The sequence below is a fragment of the Canis lupus genome, chromosome 8 (genome assembly GCF_003254725.2).
Source record: "Canis lupus dingo isolate Sandy chromosome 8, ASM325472v2, whole genome shotgun sequence".
NCBI classification, from domain to species: domain Eukaryota; kingdom Metazoa; phylum Chordata; class Mammalia; order Carnivora; family Canidae; genus Canis; species Canis lupus.
In genome coordinates, this window is record NC_064250.1 from 72,299,955 (window position 1) to 72,321,046 (window position 21,092).

The window sequence follows — 21,092 nt, forward strand, 5'->3', positions numbered from 1 at the left end:
TTTCACTACTTCTTATATTCCCCATATGAATGAAGCCATGTGATGATTGTCCTTCTCCGATTGACTCACTTCACTCAGCATAATACCCCCCAGTTCCATCAACATTGAAGCAAATGGTGGGTATTTGTCGTTTCTAAAGGCTGAGGAATATTCCATTGCATACATAGATCACAGCTTCTTTATTCATTCATCTTTCGATGGACACCGAGGCTCCTTCCACAGTTGGTCTATTGTGGACATGCACTGTTGGTGGGAATGTGAACCGGTGCAGCCACTCTGGAAAACTGTGTGGAGGTTCCTCAAAGAGTTAAAAATAGAGCTACCCGGGATCCCTGGGTGGCGCAGCGGTTTGGCGCCTGCCTTTGGCCCAGGGCGCGATCCTGGAGACCCAGGATCAAATCCCACGTCGGGCTCCCAGTGCATGGAGCCTGCTTCTCCCTCTGCCTATGTCTCTGCCTCTCTCTCTCTGTGACTATCATAAATAATAAATAAAAATAAAATAAAAATTAAAAAAAAATTAAAAAAAAATAGAGCTACCCTACGACCCAGCAATTGCACTGCTGGGGATTTACCCCAAAGATACAGATGCAGTGAAAAGCTAAGACACCTGCACCCTGATGTTTTTCTGATCTTAAGCTATCTCTGCATTTCTGACTTAAATCCCACCATCATGTCGTACTCTCTTTTAAAAATATTGTTAGCAAAAAATAATAATAATAATAAAAATTTAAAATTAAAAATTAAAAATATTGTTAGCTTCTTTTGGTTAAAATTCATTAGAATATTTGCACCTATGATAATGAAGATTATTTTTCTATGATTTTCTTTTCTTTTAATGCTTTTGATTTGAGTATCATAGTAATATTGGCTTCTTAGGAGTTGGGAAGTATTCCTTCCTTTTCAGTTTTTTGGAAAATGTTCATGTAGAATTGGCATTACTTCTTCCTTTAAATGTTTGGTAAAATTCACTACTGAAGATATCTAGGCCTGAAGCATTTTTTTTTTTTTTTTGGTGGGAAGATATTTAACTATAAATTCCATTTCTTTAATAAAGTCCTGTTCAGATACCTATGCCTTTTTGAATCAGCTCTGATAGTTTGTGACTTTTGAAGAATTTGTTCATTTTATCTAAATGGTCAAATATGGTGTGGGAAACAAAGGCAGAAGAGAAATTATTAAACTTCCCTACTACCTGCAGCCCATTGACAAGTCCTAGAAACAGGCAGAGTGACATTCCTCTAGAAACCCAGCTGCTTCAATGTTGACACTTTGCTAAGGGCAAAAAGGCAATTTTAGCCCAAACTCCCAGGATTCTGTAAGTCTACTTTAACATATAAACATTCCTTTGGAAAATTCCTTTATCTTTTAATCACTCTCCTCCACAAGATACATGTTGACAATCATCCTCTAAGCATATGACCCACTGATAAACATCTGAAGGGTCTCATGACTGAGGGTTTACTAAATAAGTGATCTTTACCAACAATACTAGCCCCCTTGGGATCCTGGAAACCTTGTTGCCAAAATACCTGGGAGGCTTATGCTATTCCTAACCCCCTCCCAACTTGAAAGTATATAATGGGGAAAAAAATGAAAAAAAAAAAAAAAAAAGAAAGTATATAATGAGGCCCTCATCATCTTCAGGGTACAGCTCTTTCTGCCCACAGATCCTGTCTGCATGTTTAATAAAACCCCCTTTTTGCACCAAAGATGTATCAAGAATTCTTTCTTGGTAAAGGGCTAGTTTCCAAGATCTATAAAGAACTTATTAAACTCAACACCAAAGAAACAAACAATCCAATCATGAAATGGGCAAAAGACATGAGGAGAAATCTCACGGAGGAAGACATAGACATGGCCAACATGCACATGAGGAAATGCTCTGCATCACTTGCCATCAGGGAAATACAAATCAAAACCACAATGAGATACCACCTCACACCAGTGAGAATGGGGAAAATTAACAAGGCAGGAAACCACAAATGTTGGAGAGGATGCGGAGAAAAGGGAACCCTCTCACACTGTTGGTGGGAATGTGAACTGGTGCAGCCACTCTGGACAACTGTGTGGAGGTTCCTCAAAGAGTTAAAAATAGATCTGCCCTACGACCCAGCAATTGCACTGTTGGGGATTTACCCCAAAGATACAGACGCAATGAAACGCCGGGACACCTGCACCCGATGTTTATAGCAGCAATGTCCACAATAGCCAAAATGTGGAAGGAGCCTCGGTGTCCATCGGAAGATGAATGGATAAAGAAGATGTGGTCTCTGTATACAATGGAATATTCCTCAGCCATTAGAAACGACAAATACCCACCATTTGTTTCGACGTGGATGGAACTGGAGGGTATTATGCTGAGTGAAATGAGTCAATCAGAGAAGGACAAACATTATATGTTCTCATTCATTTGGGGAATATAAATAATAGTGAAAGGGAATATAAGGGAAGGGAGAAGAAATGTGTGGGAAATATCAGAAAGGTAGACAGAACCTAAAGACTCCTAACTCTGGGAAACGAACTAGGGGTGGTGGAAGGGGAGGAGGGCGGGGGGTAGGGGTGAATGGGTGACGGGCACTGAGGGGGGCACTTGACGGGATGAGCACTGGGTGTTATTCTGTATGTTGGCAAATTGAACACCTATAAAAAATAAATTTATTATTAAAAAATAAAGAATTCTTTCTTGGCCACTGGCTTCAAACTCTACCATCTTCCCTACATCAAAATATATGAGCAAAAAGTTGTTTCTAATTTGCCATAATTATCCTTTTAATATTTGTAAGTGATTTATGTGATGCCATCTTTCTCACTCCTAATATTTGGTGCACACTGCTTTAGTAGTGTGCAACAAATTCTGATATGTTGTGTTTTCATTTTGGTTAAATTAAAATACTTAATAATTTCTTTTTTAATTTCTTCTTTGATCCATGGGTTATTCATAAGTGTGTTATATTTAGTTATATATTTGTGGATTTTCCAGATTTCCTTTTGTTACTGATTTCTGAATTAAATCCATTGTAGTCAGAGAAAACACTTTGCATAATTTGAATCCTTTTAAGTTATTGAGACTTGACTTACTGCTCAAAAGATGGTGTCTTAGTAAATATTCTGTGTGCACTTGATGAAAATGTACATTCTACTCATTGTGCAGAGTGTTTATAAATGTCAATTAGGTCAAATTGGATGATAGTTTACCAGTGTATTTTTGATGGTTTTTCTGTTTTCCATCAGTTATCAAGGAGGAATATAATTATAGATTTGTCTATTTCTCCTTACATTTCTACCAATACTTGTTTCATGTATTTTTAAACTTCACTGTTATGTTCATGAACATTTAGGATTGTCATATCTTCCTCATTAATCTAGACTTTTGTCATTATGAAATGGTCTTCTTTATACCTGACAATAATCATTGTTCAGAAAACTACTTTAATATAGCCACATGTTTTTTTTTTTCAACTAATGTTAGCATGGTACATCTTTTTCCCATCTATTCTAACTTATGCCTTTATATTTAACTTTTGTTTCTTATAGGCAGCATATACTTGGGTCTTGCTTTTTTATCCAATCTGAAAATCTTTGTCTTTTAATTTAGGCGTATAGACCATTTTCATTTAATGTGAATGTTGATATGATTAGGTTTTAGCCTTTCATCTTGCTATCCATTTGTCCCAACCCAATACCTAAAGGGATTTGGTGGGGAGAATATGAGATTTGAATGGATATTTAACCCAAGATGATATTAGAGTGGCAAATAAGCATATGAAAAGATTCTCAACATCACTTTTCATTATGCAAATGCAAACTAAAGCCACAATGAGATAACCCTGAAGACTTATTAGAATAGCTAAAATGGTTGTCCTCAACTAGTGCTGGCAGGGATGTGGATGAACTAGAATCCTCACACACCACTGGGGAGAGTGTGAGATAGTCCAAGCATATTGGAAAACAGCTTACAAGTTGTGTGTTTTTTAAAGATTTTATTCATTTATTTGAGACAGAGAAAGAGCACAAGCAGGGAGGGGGTCAGAGGGAGAAGGAAAAGCAACTCTTCACTGAGCAGGGAGCCCAATGCAGGTCTTGGTCCCAGGATCCTGGGATCATGACCTGAACTGCAGGCAGACGCTTAACTGACTGAGCCATCCGGGTGTCCCTAGCTTACAGTTTTTTAAACAGCTAAACATACCTACCATATGACCAGCCATTCCACTCCTAAGTACTTACCCAAGAGAAAGGAAGCCTTATGTCCATACAAGTGCCTAGCTGGAAATAACTAAAATGTTCATCAATAGGTGAAAAGATAACTTATTCCTTTATCCACACAATGGAATGCTAGTCAGCAATAAAAAGGAGTGAACTGTTGATAGATGTCACAACAAGGAGGGATCTCAAAATAATTCTTATGAGTGAAAGAAACCAGATACAAAGCATACATTTTTATGATTCCATTTGTATAAAATTAGGAACATACAAACTAATCTGCAGTGACAGAAAGCAGATCAGTGTTTTCCTGGGGAGGGAGGAGAGATGCAGGAAGAAAAACAGCATTACAAAAGGACATGAAGATAATTTGGTGATTGATTTGTTCATCTTGATTGTAATGATGGTTTCATAAACATATATATGTCAAAACTTATCAAACTATGTACACTTTAAATATGTGCAGTTGTTTGTCAATCATATCTCAATAAAGCTCTTTAAAAAATACATCTTAAACTTAGAATTTATCTCTAAGAGAATACAAATAAGAATAAGGTCTTCCAAAACACTAGAGAAAATAAAATAGTAAACATCTCACAAAGCCAAAGACAGAGAAAGAACAAGGAAAACAGAGCATAAATAACAGATGTATCAACAAACATGTCTGTTTTGACAATATTCTAAATAAAACAGTCCAAATATGCACTCTTTGCCCAAGGTACACCTAAAATAAAATACTTGAATGTTAAAAGGGAAAGGATAGCAAAGAAATGTTACATAAACAAGAAATAGGATCAGTAAAATGAATATCAGGTAAGGCTAAAAAAGACAAACAGTAATTTGATCTGAGGAACAATTCAAGACCCAATGAAAGCATAACAGTGATTAATCTTTAAGCAGCAAATAACTTATCATCAAAATCTATAAAGTAAAAACCATAAGAAATACCATAGTAAATTAATAGCTAAAATGTAAATGCGAAGTCCTAAAACTGTTAACCCCAGGACCCAAGTTATATAAATCATGCTTTGTTTAATTCTTTTGAGGGCTGATAGCTGAATACTTGCAGAAACTTGACCCAAATGCCAGGCTTTCCTCAGATTTGCCTAAGAGGCGATTAGCATGTTCTGAAACTCAAATGTTTTTTCACCAACATAAATGCCTGTATTAAAGCAGTCAAGAATAAATATCCACACCTACAATTGCAATGTGGTGAGAATATAACAAGAATGCTGATGATAATGAAGTCAGACGATTGCAATTTTGTTAGCCTAAGGCCCTGTGCGAGCTCCATGCCCCATTAGAAGCCAGATGGGTGGGGCACCTGAGTAGCTCAGTTGGTTAAGCATCTGATTCTTGGTTTCAGCTCAAGTCATGATCTCAGGGTCTTGGGATTAAGCCCTGCATTGGACTCTATGCTCGGCACGGAGTCTGCTTGAGATTCTGTCTCTCTCCCTCTGCCCCTCCCCCTGTTTGTGCTCACTCACACTCTCTCAAATAAATAAATAAATAAATAAATATAATCTTTAAAAAAAAAAGAAATCAGCTGGGTGCCTCTCACCATTCTGCAAATCCCTGGTGGGGCTACACCCTCCTGCTCCCTCTGTCCCAAGTCCCCCAACTCCAGTCTTTCTGCAGCTCCCAATACTGTTCTCCCCACATCAAGGCAAGCCCAATGCAGAACTACAACCTTTTCCTTGTTTTTCCAAATGCTCTTCCCAGAGCCCATGTGTGACAGCCGAGTCCGCTAAGGTCTGAGGAGGTGGAAAGAGTTTGCACCTCAGAAAGTTGAACGCCTTACTAATCTTACCTCAGGATCCACCAAGCCCCTTCCCTGGGTCAGGCAGAGCTTCTGCTTCCTTCCCACCAGGCCTCTTCCAGCTAAGCCACACGTCCTTCTGTCCCTCCCATCCCTGTCTCTCTCTCCAGTCCCCTCCCCTTCAACAGCTCATCGGGCCTCCTCCCTGAACATGGGCCACTCCCCGCAAGGATGACTCTGGTGCAGGAAGTAACATAATGACCTTTGTACCTACTTCCCAAAGGTCCTGACCATCACAAGCTTTCCTACATCACGGTGTTGAGCCCTGTCACGGCTCTGGAGGCACACGTACTGCTGTCAGCCCCAGTCAAATGGGACACTGAAGCTGGAAGAAACTGGGAGACATGGCCGAGATCACAAAGGGAGTGTGCAGCCAGGATCCAAAATGGGCTTCTCTTACATACTGACACAGGGCCAGGAGCTGGATATTTAAAAAATACAGATTCCTGAGTAATTCCGCGATATCCCCAGCACTCCAGCAGCTGCTCCATCTGGCTGTGAGTCACTCCATGTTTAAGCACAACATACCCGGCTTGCATCAAAAGTGTGTGAGAGAGAGGCAGACAATGTGTGAGAGATACGTGTGTGCACATGTGAGAGTGACATGTGTGTGCGCATGTATGAAAGTGTGCATATGTGTGTAAGCACATGTGAGAGTGTGCATTTGTGAACGTGTGAGTGTATGAGCACTGAGAGTGTATGTACATCCATATGTGAAAATGTGCATGCGTGTGCACATGTGAAAGTGTGCGTGTGTATATGCAAGTGTGAGATGATACATGTGTGTGCACATGTGTGTGTATATACACGTGAGAGTATTGTGCATGTGTGAGTGTGCACATTTATATATACACATGTGGGAGTGTGTGTGCATATGTGAGAGCTTACATGCATATATGTGCAATGTGAGCATGTGTGCACATGTGAGCATGTACATGGGTGTGCAATGTGAGTGTGCACATGTGAGTGTATGCATATGTGCAATGTGAGAGTGTGTGCACATGTGAGTGTGTGCACATGTGTACATGTATGTGTGAGTGTGCATGTGTGTATGTGAAAGAGTGTGTGTGTCTGAGTTGTGTGTGTGTGCCCACGAGCATTTGGGTCTGGGGGCTGAGGTCCCTCTCCTCCCCTGCCCGGGTGGCCACCCCCCTCCCTCTCAGCCAGCCCAAGGGGAGGCAGGCCCACCCCTCTGCCCCCGCCCCCTCTGGGCCCACACCCCCCTTGGAGCGACTGTGCCCTTGACAGTGAGAGACCACCCATGCCCTCTCTTGGTCTGTAGGAACGCCGCCATGGCTGGGCTGGCATGAACCCCAACCCTCAGGTTGTGGGAGGGGGAGAGCGATGAGTCTGAAGCAGTAAGTACAGCTTTGGAACCAACTTGGCTCTTCTGATGACAACTTGCCTTGTTCCAGATGGTTCCTGGGCATGGTCTCCTTCGTTAGCATGCTAATTTATTCTGACTCATCATCGCGAAGCTGGCGCACACCTCGATGCCAGAGCACGACCTGGGGGCTGTGATTCCCAGCTGGAACAGGAGCCCTCCCCGGGGGCTGTCACCAACGCCGGGAATAAAGAGAACAGTTGGGGACAAGGCTTCGGCGGCAGGCTGAGCAGCTTGTAATTTCCCCTCCGGTGGCCCTGACATTCTGTGACAGGCTCGGGAGAGCGAGGCTGGAGACGCAGGCTCCGGGAACACTCGAGCTGCAAAGTTCTTGAGGGAGCACCAATGCGGTTAAAACATAAAGGAGGCATCGGAAACAAAGACCCAAAGCAGGGGGACCCGAACCTGACGTTTCTCCAGCCACGTCCCAGGTGTCACAGAGCCCGGTGCTCTGTCCTCTGGTCCCCGGGGGTGCAGCTCACCAAGGCCACGAACCCCGGACAAGGGCGAGTGGAGGTGGAGCCACCTGCCGCCCCGTGCACGCCACCCGCAGACCCACGCTTCCCGGTGCAAGGTTCACAACCCTGCCCAGAGACATTGCCTGGTCCCCGGGTAGGCACAGCCAGGGGCAGCCCAGAGACACGGTGTGACCTCTGTGGAGCAGCCATGCAGCCGTGAAGTCAGGGCAAAGGCCCGGCCCTCCGGCAGGACAGCCCTGGACCAGGCCCGTGGCAGTCAGATGACCCTGGACGAGCCTTCCAGGCTGGGGCCGGGAAGGCAGGCGTCTCATCCTGGCCGAGGTTCCCCAGCCGGCTCCCTCCCCAGGCCTCCCCGGTCCTCCCCAGGCCTCCCCGGTCCTCCCCAGGCCACCGTGCCACCCGGGGCAGCTGGCTGCCCTCCTCGACCCTGGAGCTCCCTGTCCCTCAACAGACAGGAGTTCCCTGCCCCCTGGGAGACGGGGACAAAGTTGCCAGGGCGCCGTGAGCAGGGTTCTGGAATCCCCGGAGCTCCATCCACATTGTCCGCAGTTTCTTGGCAACCGAGGATCTGTTTCCGTCGAGCCAGGCGCTGGGGGCCCCCTGCACCGGGCAGCCCTGGGCGCTGGTCATAAGGACCCAGGAATGTCAGCGTGAAGCAGGTGCTGAGGCTCCCCCACTCCTGGGAACACAGTGGAGGCAGACGGCCATGCGTGGGGAGGCCCCAGGGACCAAGAGGCCCCGGGGGTCTGGTGGGGGGACCGTGGCAGGGAGACGGCAGAGCCTGCTGGTGTCCTGGATGCTGAGATGCCCCCCCGAGACCCAGCCCCACCCTTGCACTTCCCGCTGGGATCAAGCATGTCCAATCAGGACACGGCTCTGGCTCTGGGGCACCACTAACACCAGGCTGCCACCAGCTACCGTCATCTCACGGGAGGATGCTCAACGCCCCAGGCCTGAGAGCGACCTGCCCTGGGCTCCAAGGAAGGGAGGCCGATGGAGGCTACAGCCTTCTCCGTCCACAGCACCCAGAAAACAGCTAATGCCCCCTGCCGCGTGGTGGGTGAAGGGAGAGTGACCATCCCCCCCAGCCTGCCCGGGGCTGTCCCAGGCACGTCTGGGGCCCCCACGTACCAGTTATTGGAAGCACCTCTCACTCTCAGTGTCGGTCGCAGGGACTGAGACACCCGCTCTCAACTCCAGGGCCAGCCGGGAGCTGCGTGAGCCTGGCAGGAAGGGTGAGCAGGGAAGGCTGGGGGAGGCCGGCCTGAGGCCTGGGACAGCCGGCAGGACCCTGGTGGGAGATGACGTCAGAAGCGCCGGGGCCTGGCACTCCGGGGGGCTGTGGATGGCACTCAGCAGGCACGGGGGCCCTGGCATAATCAGCAAGGCCCTTGGGTGAGGGGCATCGACGGCCACGGGGGGCCTCCTCCTCCTCCGGGGTGTCCCGACCCTGGCCACTGGGCTCCTACCTGTCGGGGAGGAACCCCTGCTATCACTCTGTTACATGAACACTTGCTAGGTGGGGCACAGGTGCTGGACGACGAGCCACCTTGGCCAACAGGCCACAGGGAGCGTGAAACGGAGAAGTCGACACGCACACCCGCCCCGGAGGAGCCGCGGGGAAGGTCGAGGCAGGGCGCGGGAGAGACGCAGGGCCCGGCCGCTCCAGGCTCGCCAGTGGACCACGGGCGGTTCCCGAGCCGGGGCCTGATGCGGTGCCCACGGCCCGGCCGCTCCTCGGCTCAGACTTCAGACGTGTGGTTCAAGAAAACAAAACCACCTAAACTTCTAGGTTCCTGCTCCTTTTCCAAGCCTGGTTCTCCAAGCTCCCCTTGATTCTGCGAGATACCTGGTCTCCCGCCAAGTCCCTCTCCAACCGCACGGGCGCTCAGGGGCGACGGTCCGGCCCTGCGCGGTGGCCCTGAGGCAGCCGAGCCATCCCCTCGGCGGGGGCGGCCAGCAGGAGGCCGGCGTGGACCCCCGGGGTGGGGGTGCTGAGCAGACCCTGGCGGCGGGGGCCGTATGGGCCCCGATGATTCCAGTTGCCGGGTGGCCGCTGTCAGAACTGGGGCTTCGAGGAAAGAAAACACACACCCCACCCCCTGATTCCTGGTTTAGAGACTGAACCCCGGGCATCTGCTGAGATCGCATTGCAAAACGTCTTCGCTCTGGAAGACGCCGGGGCAGGGTGACTCTTTCCAGTTAGTGTCCGCTTTTGAGGCGCTCAGACTCGGGGGCCCGTCACGCGAGCCAGGACAGCCATCCACGAAGAACGGGCCCCCGGGACTTAGAAGGGGCGTTGAATGCCGCTGCGGCCCCCAAATCAGAGACGGAGCTCAGGCGACCTGGGGATAAATGGGCTCTGACCTGTGCCCCCTCGGGTGCATCCGGGGTGCTCCCCTAACCCTCCCCGGTCTTTCTCCGGCTCCTCTGGGCGCCTCTGGGATAGCACCTAGCGGAACAGTTGGCTCCTGACCCTGGGCCGAAGAGGAGCACAGTGGGGACCCCGCACTGCCGCCTGCTGCTGGCCCCAAAGCCCCGCCACGTTCCTGAGGAATTTATAGACAGAGAGGCCGCAGGCCCCAGACGCGAGGAACGCACTTGCTGCCCGAGCACGGCTGGTGGGTCAGAGACGGACGCGGCATCCGTCACCCAGGGCTGGATTCGGCCCCTGTGCACGCAGGTTTGCACAGACGCTCCCGTCTCAGGCACGTACCACAGGGTGGCCCCCAGAAGTCTGGACTGTTCCACGGTACCCCGGGCCACATGGGGACCTCACACTGTAGGACGTGGTGCCTGGCCTGCCAGAGGATGGAGGAGAAGCCCACGGGGGCGTGCGACCTCCCAGCGGAGCTGTGTGTGTGAGGGTCTGATGGCCTGGGACGGGCCAGGACATCCGTCCTCGTCCTCCAGCTGCTCAGAAAGAGGCCACAGGCTCAGGGACCTTGGTGGGTGGGGAGGGCCCCCAGCTCCGGGCGGGACAGAGCCAAAGCAGACCCCAAGGACGGTCCCTGACGAGCAGGGACGATTGGAGATGTAAGCGTAAAGCGGGGGGGGGGGGGGGGGGGGGGCACAGGAATTCCCCGCGGGCTGCCACCAGAGGCCCCAGAGGCAGGACCCCCGCAGCAGGTACCCACCCTCACTTTGAGAAACAGCTCCTGGCTTAGGCCAAGTGGGCAGTGACACCTGAGAGTGGCACACCCAGAGCCAAGGGGGCGGGGTGGAGGGATGCCGCGTGGGCCCCCGCGCCCGCCATCCACCAGGCTGCGCCCGCTCCACGCCATCACCGCCAGGCGCACCGTGTCCCCTTCAGGTGTCCGCTGCACCTGGGGCTTCCTCCGGGGCCGGCGGGGAGGGGTCCACCAGGTGGGGCCCCAGTTCACAGACGCCTACACCTGGTGCTGGCTCCCGAGAGCCCCACGGGGCCCGTGACCAGTTGCACACCCGGTGCCCGGTCCCTGGTCGGCCCCGACCACGCTCTGCACGTCCGTCCCCCAGGCCTACGGCCCGCGAGAGGCTCCAGCAGCGCCAAACGAGATTGTCGAGATTGTCGGAGCCCCTCTAAAGCCCGGGGTAATTGCTTCCAGGGGGTTTATGGTCCCCGGGAGTCGCGAGCCACGCCCCCTCGGCCGGGAAGGCCGCATTTCACCACCAAGGACACGACCCTGGGTATTTACAGACGGTAATGAGACTGTCCACTGCTCGATGTTGCCATAAATAAGCGGCGAAACTGCTGAGTTTCACGCAATTCTCCCTGATTGCCTGGAAGGCCCCATTATTTTAATAAAAAAACTAATCAGCAGCCTCCCGGCATCTCGGGCTCCGCGTTAATTACGGAGCGGAGGCGGCGCGGCGGGGCGGGCAGGGCGGGCAGGGCGGCCACGGACCGGGGCCCCTGTGTGCTGAGAGGAGTGGCTTAAAAGGAAGAGGAAGGGAGTGTTCGCCTTAAAAATAACAGCGATTGCGCAGGACGTCCGTCTGACCCACCGGACAGACCCCACTACTTCCACGGGCCTTCCCGGATCGAGGCAGCCACCGGCCTCCTCCGCGCCGAGGCGTCTTGGTGTCCCGGGGACTGGGACGGGGCCGCGCACCGCCTGGCGTCCCAGAAAGTACGGGGACGCTGGGGGAAGACTCGGTGCCAGGCTTCCTTCCCTCTCTCACCCCCTAATGTCTTCTGTCCTGCGCCTTCCTCCTGCCTGGAGCACGGATGTGATGCTGGAGGTGGAGCAGCGGTCTTGTGACCATGAGGCTACAGGCAGGAGGACAAAAGCTTCATCCAGGATGACGGCTGGACAGAGAGACAGGCAGCGCCGAGGCCCTGCAGGCAGGGGTTGGAAGCAGCTGCTTTACCCCACGCTGCTTGTTATGCAGGAAACATAAAGGGACATAAAGCCTGGGGGGCTCAGTGGTCGAGGGGCCGAGGGCGTGACCCCGGGGCCCCGGGATCTAGTCCCGCGTCGGGCTCCCTGCATGGAGCCTGCTTCTCCCTCTGCCTGTGTCTCCGCCTCTCTCTATGGGTTTCTCGTGAATAAATAAATAAAATCTTAAAAAAAAAAAAAGAAAGAAAAGAAACCTAGAGCCCATTTGGTGAAGAAACCATTGTAAGTTGGGCTTTATTTAATCCCTAAGCAGTGCATCCAAGAATAATCATTACTAATTGAAAGAAAAAAACAAGGCCCCTGGAGGAATTTGAAGTTGGCCTCGTTTGTAACCGTGCGCGCCCTGGAACCTGGACCCCGCACCTTCCCGGGCACGGAGGAAAGGCACCCCGGACGCCGGGTGGGCCCCCCGACCTCACCCAAACCCCAGAACAAGCCGCCCTCAGCCCCTGCTGGGACCGCTCTGCGGGCTGCAGGAGGGCCAGAGGTCAGCAGGGGGGTCACCGGGGCTCGGGGGCTGCTTGGCAGGCTCTCCTGACGGGTACCAGCAGAGACCCAAGGGCCCGAGAAAATGGGGGAGTGGAGCTGGGGGAAGGAAGTGAAGCACTGAATAGAGCCTTAGGCTTTAGCTGCAAACTCTGCACTGATCTCCAGAATGAACAGAGGCGGCTCCATCCCATTTCTGCTCATTTCCCAGTGCGGTTACCTGGGGGCACGCCCCGGGGCCGCTGGCCCTCACCACAGGCCCGCCCCACACCCCCCGGGCATCTTCCCTCCCGCCACCCTTGGCACCGCCTTGGGTTCGGAGCAGGAGGGGTGGGCAGGGGCTCCTCCTGGCATTCACCCCCTCCTGCCCACCTGCCGTCTCCATCAGCTCCAGGGAGCTCCGCACGGCCCTGGGCCAGGGTCACACTACGTATCCACGGGATCCCCAGAACCGGCCACTGTTAAGAGACTGGCCAGGAAGGGGGAGTGGGACGGGCAGCGCCAGAACCCTGTCCTTCCCCGCGGACCCCGGGGCTCCAGAGGGGCCAGGGGATCCGGGGGCCCGGCGTCCCTCTTCCTCCCGCTTCCACCCCTCAGGCCATCGCGCCCAGCACCCTCCCCGCCTCCCTGGCACAAGGAGCACACGGCGGAGCCCTACAGAGTGAATCCAGGCCCTGTCGCCAGTCCTCTGGCAGATGTCGGGGCCCCGGGGTCCTCGGCCTGTCCCCGGCCACCTGGTGGGGTTCCAAGGGCACCAGTGGGAGGGTTGGGGTCTCTGGCTTCCTGCTCAGGTTCACAGACCAACCAACCACTCTCTGCAGGAGAAATCGTGGCGCTCCTGCCCATCCCCATCCAGCCAGGGGTCCCTCGCGTGCCCCAGGCTCTTGGGACGGTGACAGGTGGACGGAAGCGGGCACGCCGAGCATCAACAAGCAGAACCTTCCAGACAAGTCTGCCCAGGAGTCATCCGGAGCCACGAGGGGCAGGCAGCCGGCGGCCTTGCTCCCTGTGACGTGCCCCGACGGCCCCACCCTCTTTCCTGCTCACATCCGGGGAGTCTGACCCCAAACGGGGTCCTTGAAGCCACACAGCAGAAGCCCTTGCTGGGGGCGCGCCCGGAGGCTGGGGCCAGCGGAGCCTCCGCAGTCCCGTGGGAGCCGACACCGCCGGCCTCCAGGCCAGGCCAGTCCCTTCGACCTGTCCCGGCAAGGGTCACCAGGCCCGTCACTGACGGGAGCCCCGGGACAGGGCACGGGGGAGGGCTGACTCCTGCAGCCCCAGGCCCCCACTCGCGCATCCCCTCAACGTCTCCCGTTAGCGGGCCCCACGCTGACAGCAGGGCCGGGCGGCAGCCGCGGAGCCTCCGAGGGGCTGGGGGGGGGTGGAACTGGCGGGGGAAAATGTACTTTGTAATAAAGCTGTTCATAAAAGGGAAATGCCATTTAGAGGCTCCGTTTCTGCGGGGAAACAGTCTTTATGGCCCTGTGTGTCTCGGAGAAGCAGGCGCCTCCCGGCTCCCGGCCCCGGCTGGGCCCGCGTGGGGCGTGGGCGTGGGGCGTGGGGCCCAGGTCTTCGCGGGGACCGTGCTGCGCGGGGGGGCTCTGTGAAGCTGCTGTTTAGAGGGAAACCAGGTGCCTCCGCTCCCCCGGCCCCCCCGGAGCACCAGCAGGATGGGACCCCAGGAGCAGGCTGGGGCGGCAGGGGGAGACGAGCGGAGCGGGTGGGGGGCAGCCGAGTCCTGCCTCCTCCAGGGGGGAACCAGGATCCACGCCTCTCGCTCGGTCCTGCCCCTAATCACTTCCTCACTCCCCTCGCGCCGAGTCTGTGCTCCTCACCCTGCGACGTCCCGCGGTGACGTGAACGCGGGCGCCCGTCCTACAGGGCCCGGGGGTGAGCACAGAGCAGCGGGGGCTGCAGCCACCTCCTGGGTCTGGAGCCCCCGTTCCCCGGGAGTCTGGACAGGAGGGTCTGAGGGCACCAGGCGGGGGGAGGCGGCCCGGCCGCGGGTCAGGGTCCCTCACGTGGCTGCACCGAGCGTGCCTGAGGCTGGAGACGTCACGGGGCTTCCCCGCGGCCAGGACGCTGGGGGCCTCCCGCGTGGCCTGCGGGTCCTCGCGGGGTGCAGCCGGGTTCCGAGGAGGCTGCCTCACCTGCAGGGCCGGGAAGTCTCACAGCATCACAGCCTCCACGTTCTGGTCACCTGCCGAGACCCTCCAAAACCACAGAGACCAGCCCTGTTCGGGGACAGAGGGCAGGTTGCGGGGGGGTGGGGGGGGGGGGCGGAGGGCACCTGCTGGGTCTCCGTGGGGCAAGACAGACAACCCTGCTGGGTCTGTCTCTCTCTCTGTCTCTGTCTCCATCTCTGTGTCTCTGTCTCTCTCGCCCCCCACCCTGGGACATGAGGCAGCCCCACGGAGAGACCCGCGTGACAAGGAATCCAGCGGCCGGCGGGGACCTGAGGCCACCAGGAGGCGGGGCAGGGGCCTGGAAGCGGGTGCCCCGCTGAGCCCGAGAGGCCTGGGTGGGGGACCGTGGCTACCCCCACAGACACCCCAGGTCCTGAGCGTGGACGCAGCGAGGCAGGAGCTGTTCTCAGCCACTCAGCGTGGGTGACAGGAGCCCAGCAGCAGACGGGAAGACACCCTCGTAGTTTGGGAGTCGTGGGACCACACGGGTTCCTTCAGAGACACTCAGAGATGCGCTGCTGCACCTGGGGCTGGCTCCAGAGGGCCCAGGTACAGGGAGGGGGTGCCCCGGCCCTGGGGCGCTGGCGGAACAGCCCGGCCCCCGCCCCATCTCTCCTGGAGGCCCCTGGCTGCCTCCCCACGGGCCCCACGGGCAGGACCCTCCGGGGTAGAAGGCCTGGCTGCAGGGCAGTTGGACGTGAGGATGGGACGGGGACAGGTGGGGGCCCACTAGGGGTCCCTGAGCTGGGGTCTGGGGGACCCCATAGCCCCTTTGTCCTCAACACTGCCACCCCCTCCTTGGTGAGGGAGACCCCGGAAGAGGGGCCACCTCTGTCCCCCCCTGCACCTGACGGTCCCTGCAGCCCTGGCTGTGCCCCCACCAGCCCCTCTCCATCCAGCAGCCTCCTCTGCGGGGGGTCGGGGGGCTGGCAGCCGTGACCCGGGGGCAGAATGCTGGGCTGGACATGCAGACAGACTGATGCACGGCCCCCCGACTCCACCCCTGCAGGCGAAGCCCTGGCCGGGGGTCCCCTCAGCCCCTCGGCCCCAGGGACCTCATTCCTGCGCTGCTGCGTCAGCCGGTGGCCGCGAGGTGCCGTCCAGCACCGTGCCGGTCGCCCCGGCCTCCAGGGTGTCTGGTCCCTGTACTTGCCCTGGGATCAAGAGCCCAAGGCCCCTCCACCAGGGCTGTGAGGGCGGAGGGCCGCGTCCCCCTGGCCACCCAGAAAGCCCGCCCCGTGGGCACGTGAGGGTCGGGAGGCCCTGACCTGAGCATCCGGCGCTCCCACCTGCGCCCCCACAGCACCCCTCCGAGCCCCCCACCAGGCGGTTCCCACTGCCCAGCCCGCTCCTCAAAGGGGGAAAGTCTGCAGAGGCGGACTCGACAAGGAAGCAGGCGGCCCCAGCCCGGGCCCCGAGGGCAGGTGAGCAGGTGGTCCATCCCGGGCAGGGGATTCGTGCCCCCTCCTGGCCTCACCTGGCTGCGCTGGGGCCCGAGGAGGCCGGCCCCGTGGAGCCCACCTGCCTCCATCCCGGTCGCTCTGCGTCCCGCTGACCCACCTGGAGCCTGCCGGCCTCACTGTAATTGGCAAGGCAGCGGGAGCACGGGATATTTTTAATAAAAATTAGGTACAAGCAGATACAGGGGATTAATAGTTGTATTATGATTTTATAGTTCTCCACATACAGCGGCGTGGAGGAGACAATCAGAGCAGAGCCATTTCAGGCGGATAAAATGGGGCATTTATTTTTAATGGAAAGAGAATTTCAGGACTCACCCAGCCGTGGAAGGAGAGCTGCTGACGGCCCTCACCGGGTGGAACAAAGAGAAGGCTGGAGGTGTGCGGCGTCCCCCAGGAGCCCCCCGCCCGGGTCAGCGGCGGGAGCCCCGGTTCGCCGGGCACCAGAGGGAGTCACCAGGTGGGAATCTTCAGCCCAAACTCAGAGGGACCCGGGGTGGAGCCTCGCAGGCATGGGTACGTCTGAGCCTCAGTGTCCCCTTCTGAACAGCAAGGAAGGGGGGGCTCTTAGGAAAAGTAGGGGCCCCTCAGAGGCAAGCGAGGGTGTCATCGAGGGCATGACCCACAATCACTGGGGAGCGAACACACGTTGGGCACCTACTGGCCTCCCTGCAATCACAGCTGTGCCTCGTCTGCAGCCCCACCCTGCTGGCAGCACCCCTGGCCCCGGGGGTCCGGCCCGAGGTCAGGCCCGGGCACCGCTGTCCCTTAGCTCCCTGGCAGGAGCTCCGTCTCCCCAGGAGCCACCGGGCGGCTTTGAAGCTCACAGCTTGAAAAACACAGCGTGGGGTGGAAGGGAGCCGAGGGGCCAGGAGCCCCCAGGGCATCGCAGAGGGTGGCAGCTGGCCTGGCGGGGGCACAGGTGGGCAGAGCTTTGGAGACCCGGGGGTGGGAGCGTGGACGGGACCAGGGCACCTGAGGGATCCATCCCACCTGGTCCAGCCTGCAGCCCGAGGCAAGGAGCCCCCAAGGAGGGGTCATCTGGCCACAGGATCGCTGCCCGGATGGCCACCTGTGCCCCCACCCGGCCTTCCACAGAGCCCGGCTGCCCACCAGGGGCCTCCCCTCAAGCCCAGGGGGTGAGCGACAGGCACAGTTCACGGGACACAGGCCAAGCCCGATCCCCACCCTCCCGCAGCCACCACCTGCTAGGACGCAGGATGGCCCCCGAGCACGGGCTCAGCACCAGCCGGGGTTGGCAACACCCAGGGGGGTCCTCCGGGACCCGCTGTGATCTGGGGACCCAGGTCCTCTCCGTGTTACCCCGAGGAGCCCCGAGGAGTCCCTGAGGAGCCCCGCCGTGCGGGCCCGAAGCCAGCTGGCCGGCCGACCGGAGCCGGGTGATGACGTGCCAGCGGCGGCAGCAGAGCTCCCCCGGGCCTTCCGAGGGTGCCGAGCCTGGGTTAGCACCAGCCCCTGAGGCCCCGGATGAAACGCAGCCTGCGCGGCTCGGACACGGCAGCTGACTCAGCTGCGAGCGGGGCCGAGTCCGCACACGGGACCCCCACCCGGACGCACGCGGCCCCACGAGTGAGCGAACCACCACCGATCAATCCACGGAAACGGGACCCACGTCGGAGCCAGCGCCAGCCGAGGCCCCCGCGCCCGGCCCCCCAGAACGGGGAGGAGGCAGGCGTGGAGCGCCCACTTTCTAAATCACACAAATTAATTTAGAAATCAGAGGGGCTCCCGCAGCTCGAATGCAGATTCCAAAACAGCTTAACAGATTACCAAGCCCCTTTAAGAAGACAAATTATGCGGCTCCTCCGGGCCTGCTGGTTAATTATGCATGCGCCTCCGAGAGCCTCGTGAAATATTCACCAGCTGTGGGTTTGCACTTGCCACTCGCAGCCTCATTGCTGTGCGGGCCCCAGCAGTCGCGCCCCACGCCACCGCGGCACAGGGCGCCGCCAGCCTTGGGACCTCGGGACCCACAGACGCCTGCCCCTCCTGACCGTGGACCTGTCGCATCCACGTGGGCGGCCCGGGCGCCCCGGCCACGGGGCCTCCCCGCCGGTCGCACCCGCTCAACAGCCCCGGCCTGTGGGTAACGGCGGCCGGTGCCAGGCGGCGCTCTTCCCGGCCCTGGCCCGGGCCTCCCCTTCCCCACCAGCCCCTCTGCACCTTCCCGTAAGCGGGGTCTGTGTCCCCCACAAGGGCCCCTTGCCTCGTCGTGTCTTCCTCCTGAGTGTTCGGGGGGAGCCCTGGAAGGAGGTCCCAGCCATGGAGCCGCCTTCCCGGGCCAGGGTTGGGGCCGCCTCCGTGGCAGCCTGCTGCCCAGGGTCCCAGAGGGTCCCCCAGGTCACACTGGGCACCACAGCCCCCGCACAGGGAGACGGTCCTCTGAGCGCCCCTGGGAGGGTCAAGTGAGGACACGGGGGCCCATCACCCTCCTCCTCTCCCAAGCTCAGCAGCCCGGGGGGCTCAGCATCCTGAGCAGCCACCGTCCCCTGGAGCCCACCCAGGCCCCCAGGCTGCCCCCCTCACCCCCTGGGCCACCAGCGTTCACCAACTCCTTCTTTCCCTCACACTGACTGGGCACCAGCCCCTCCAGGCCTCACGTCTCTAGTCCCTCAGCCCCTGATCCCGGGCACTGTCCTCAGCACAGGACACTCGGTCCAGACAGCACCAGGCCGGTGCGGGCCGGTGACTGTGAAGCAGGTGACACTAGGTGACGGTGTAGCCAGGCCAGAGCTAGGGCAGCCAGACAGGTCTTAGAAGAAGCACCCTCTCCGCTGCAGTGGGGTCACCAGGGCAGTGCCCCCACCTGAGAATCTTAGAATCACCCTCAGAGTCAGAGGGACCCTCAGCTGCCACCAAACCAGTCTGCCCTTGATGGATGGGAAAGCAGAGCCCTGGGCTCCAAGGAACCCACCTGCCCCCAGGGCAGCAGGGCCACCCACCCGAGGACAGGCCATGCCAGTCCCGGGCCCTCAGGCTCCTGCTCCACCTTCCCTGCCCCCCTCGGGCTCCCAGGGCTCAGACGGAGGGAGAGATCAAGCCCCGGATGTCCTTCACAATCGTTCCACCCGATGAAGTCCACGTTAACAAGACAAGGACGGGGCCGCGGCTGTCGTCTGCTGGCACCCACGCGTCCCCACGCGACTTGGGGCATGCACATGGCTCAGCCCTGGAGGCCCCGTGCTCAGAGCGGGTGGGCTGCTGTGCACACACCCACACGCATGTGCACACAGGCATGCTCGCCAGTGTGTACGTAGACATGTGGGCACATCCACGCACACACGTACACATGCCTATATGTGAACACACACCCGGGTACGTGGGCACATACACGCACACACACATGTCCACACGTGTGCACACTCGCTCCTAAATACGGCCACATGAAGCCCCGGAAGCTGCTGACAGAAATGCCATCGTGTGGCTCTTCCACGGGCCCAGGTGGGGAGCCACTGACCAGTGGGGTTCGATTGCTCACGTCCCTTTCCTTGCAGAGAAGCTGAGGCCAAGGGAGGGAAGGGGACTTGCTCAGGGCCTCCCAGCAAGCTGGCAGCCAGCCTGGACCTGGGAGTCTTCCCCTCAGGGCTGGGCCAAGTGAGCAAGGCAGGTGCACGCGGGGGTGCAGGGTGCATACACAGGAGTGCAGGGGTGCGGGAGTGCAGTGGCTCAAGGGCACAGGGGTAGAGGGGTGCAGGGGCACAGGGGGGCAGGGACACAGGAGTGCAATGGCTGAGGGCACAGGGGCACAGGGGCATAGGTGTACAGGGACTCAGGGGTGTAAGGGTGCAGGGGTGCAAGGGCACAGGAGTGCAATGGCTCGGGGCACAGGGGTACAGGGGTATAGGTGTACAGGGGCTCAGGGTGCAAGGGTACAGGGGTGCAGGGGCACAGGAGTGCAGGGTGCAAGGGCTTGGGGTTCAGGGGCACAAGGGCACAGGGGCTTAGGGGCTCAGGGGTGCAGGGGCCCCGCAGACCCACAGCCTGCCCTCACAGCGCTTGGGTCCATGCCTGTCCTCCCTCCCTGGACGGTGGCCCAGCCCCCCTGCTCGTGTGATAGCTGCGGCGTGGCCGGCACAGTGGAGTCCGCCGTGTCCTAACTGGGCGCCCACCAGCTAAGCCTCGGGAGATCCCTTGTTTGTGTCCCAACGTCCAGCCTCGCCAGGAAGCAGGAATGTTGGACGGCAGGCCCCTTGCGTCCCCGCCTGGCCCTGGAGGGAGCTGGCTGCTGCTCGCTCTGACAGGGTACGCACCCCCGGGATCAGGGGCACACGGTGCAGGACAGCCCTGGGTGCTGGGGCCCGAGACGGCTTCGGGCCCTCCAGCCCCGCCCCAGCCAGGGGTCCGTACCCAAGTCCTGGGCAGCACCCAGAGGCAGAGCAAGAAGATTCCGTGCCGGCTTCCCCGAGCCACCTGTGTGCTATCGCTTGCCTCCCCCGCCCCCACCCCGCTCAGATCCCTCTCCCGGCTCCCAGCCCCGCTGGAGGCCCTGCGGGACCCGGCGTAACCGGCGTCAGTGCTGCCCACCCTGCTGCCCACCCTGCTGCCCCACTGCTCTGCGCAAGCCGCCCACCGAGGCCACCCACCCGCCACCACCCCCCCCCCCCAGGGCACCTCTGGGAGCCCAGAGCAGCGGGCGGTTGTATAGGACAGCCTTGGCTTTCTCTTCAAGGAAAAG

The 21,092-nt window shown here is 57.6% G+C and overlaps 3 long non-coding RNA genes across 3 annotated transcripts in view; 2 read left to right on the forward strand and 1 right to left on the reverse strand.

Annotated features, from left to right (window-relative positions):
* Positions 1-7,205, reverse strand: part of LOC112657457 (uncharacterized) — a 38,232-nt gene extending 31,027 nt beyond the window's left edge. The window contains exon 1 of the long non-coding RNA XR_003135031.3: positions 6,011-7,205. This is a non-coding gene — a long non-coding RNA (uncharacterized LOC112657457). The remainder of the gene's footprint in view (positions 1-6,010) is intronic.
* LOC112657458 (uncharacterized) overlaps positions 1-8,048 on the forward strand; it is a 32,595-nt gene extending 24,547 nt beyond the window's left edge. Inside the window, exons 2-3 of the long non-coding RNA XR_007412594.1 lie at positions 6,243-6,516; positions 7,435-8,048. This is a non-coding gene — a long non-coding RNA (uncharacterized LOC112657458). The remainder of the gene's footprint in view (positions 1-6,242; positions 6,517-7,434) is intronic.
* Positions 8,049-8,411: 363 nt separating this feature from the next.
* Positions 8,412-11,687, forward strand: LOC112657456 (uncharacterized). Its single transcript, XR_003135030.3, has 4 exons — positions 8,412-8,541; positions 8,797-9,117; positions 9,402-10,918; positions 11,381-11,687. It is a non-coding gene; the product is annotated as an uncharacterized LOC112657456 (long non-coding RNA).
* The last annotated feature ends 9,405 nt before the right edge of the window (positions 11,688-21,092 follow it).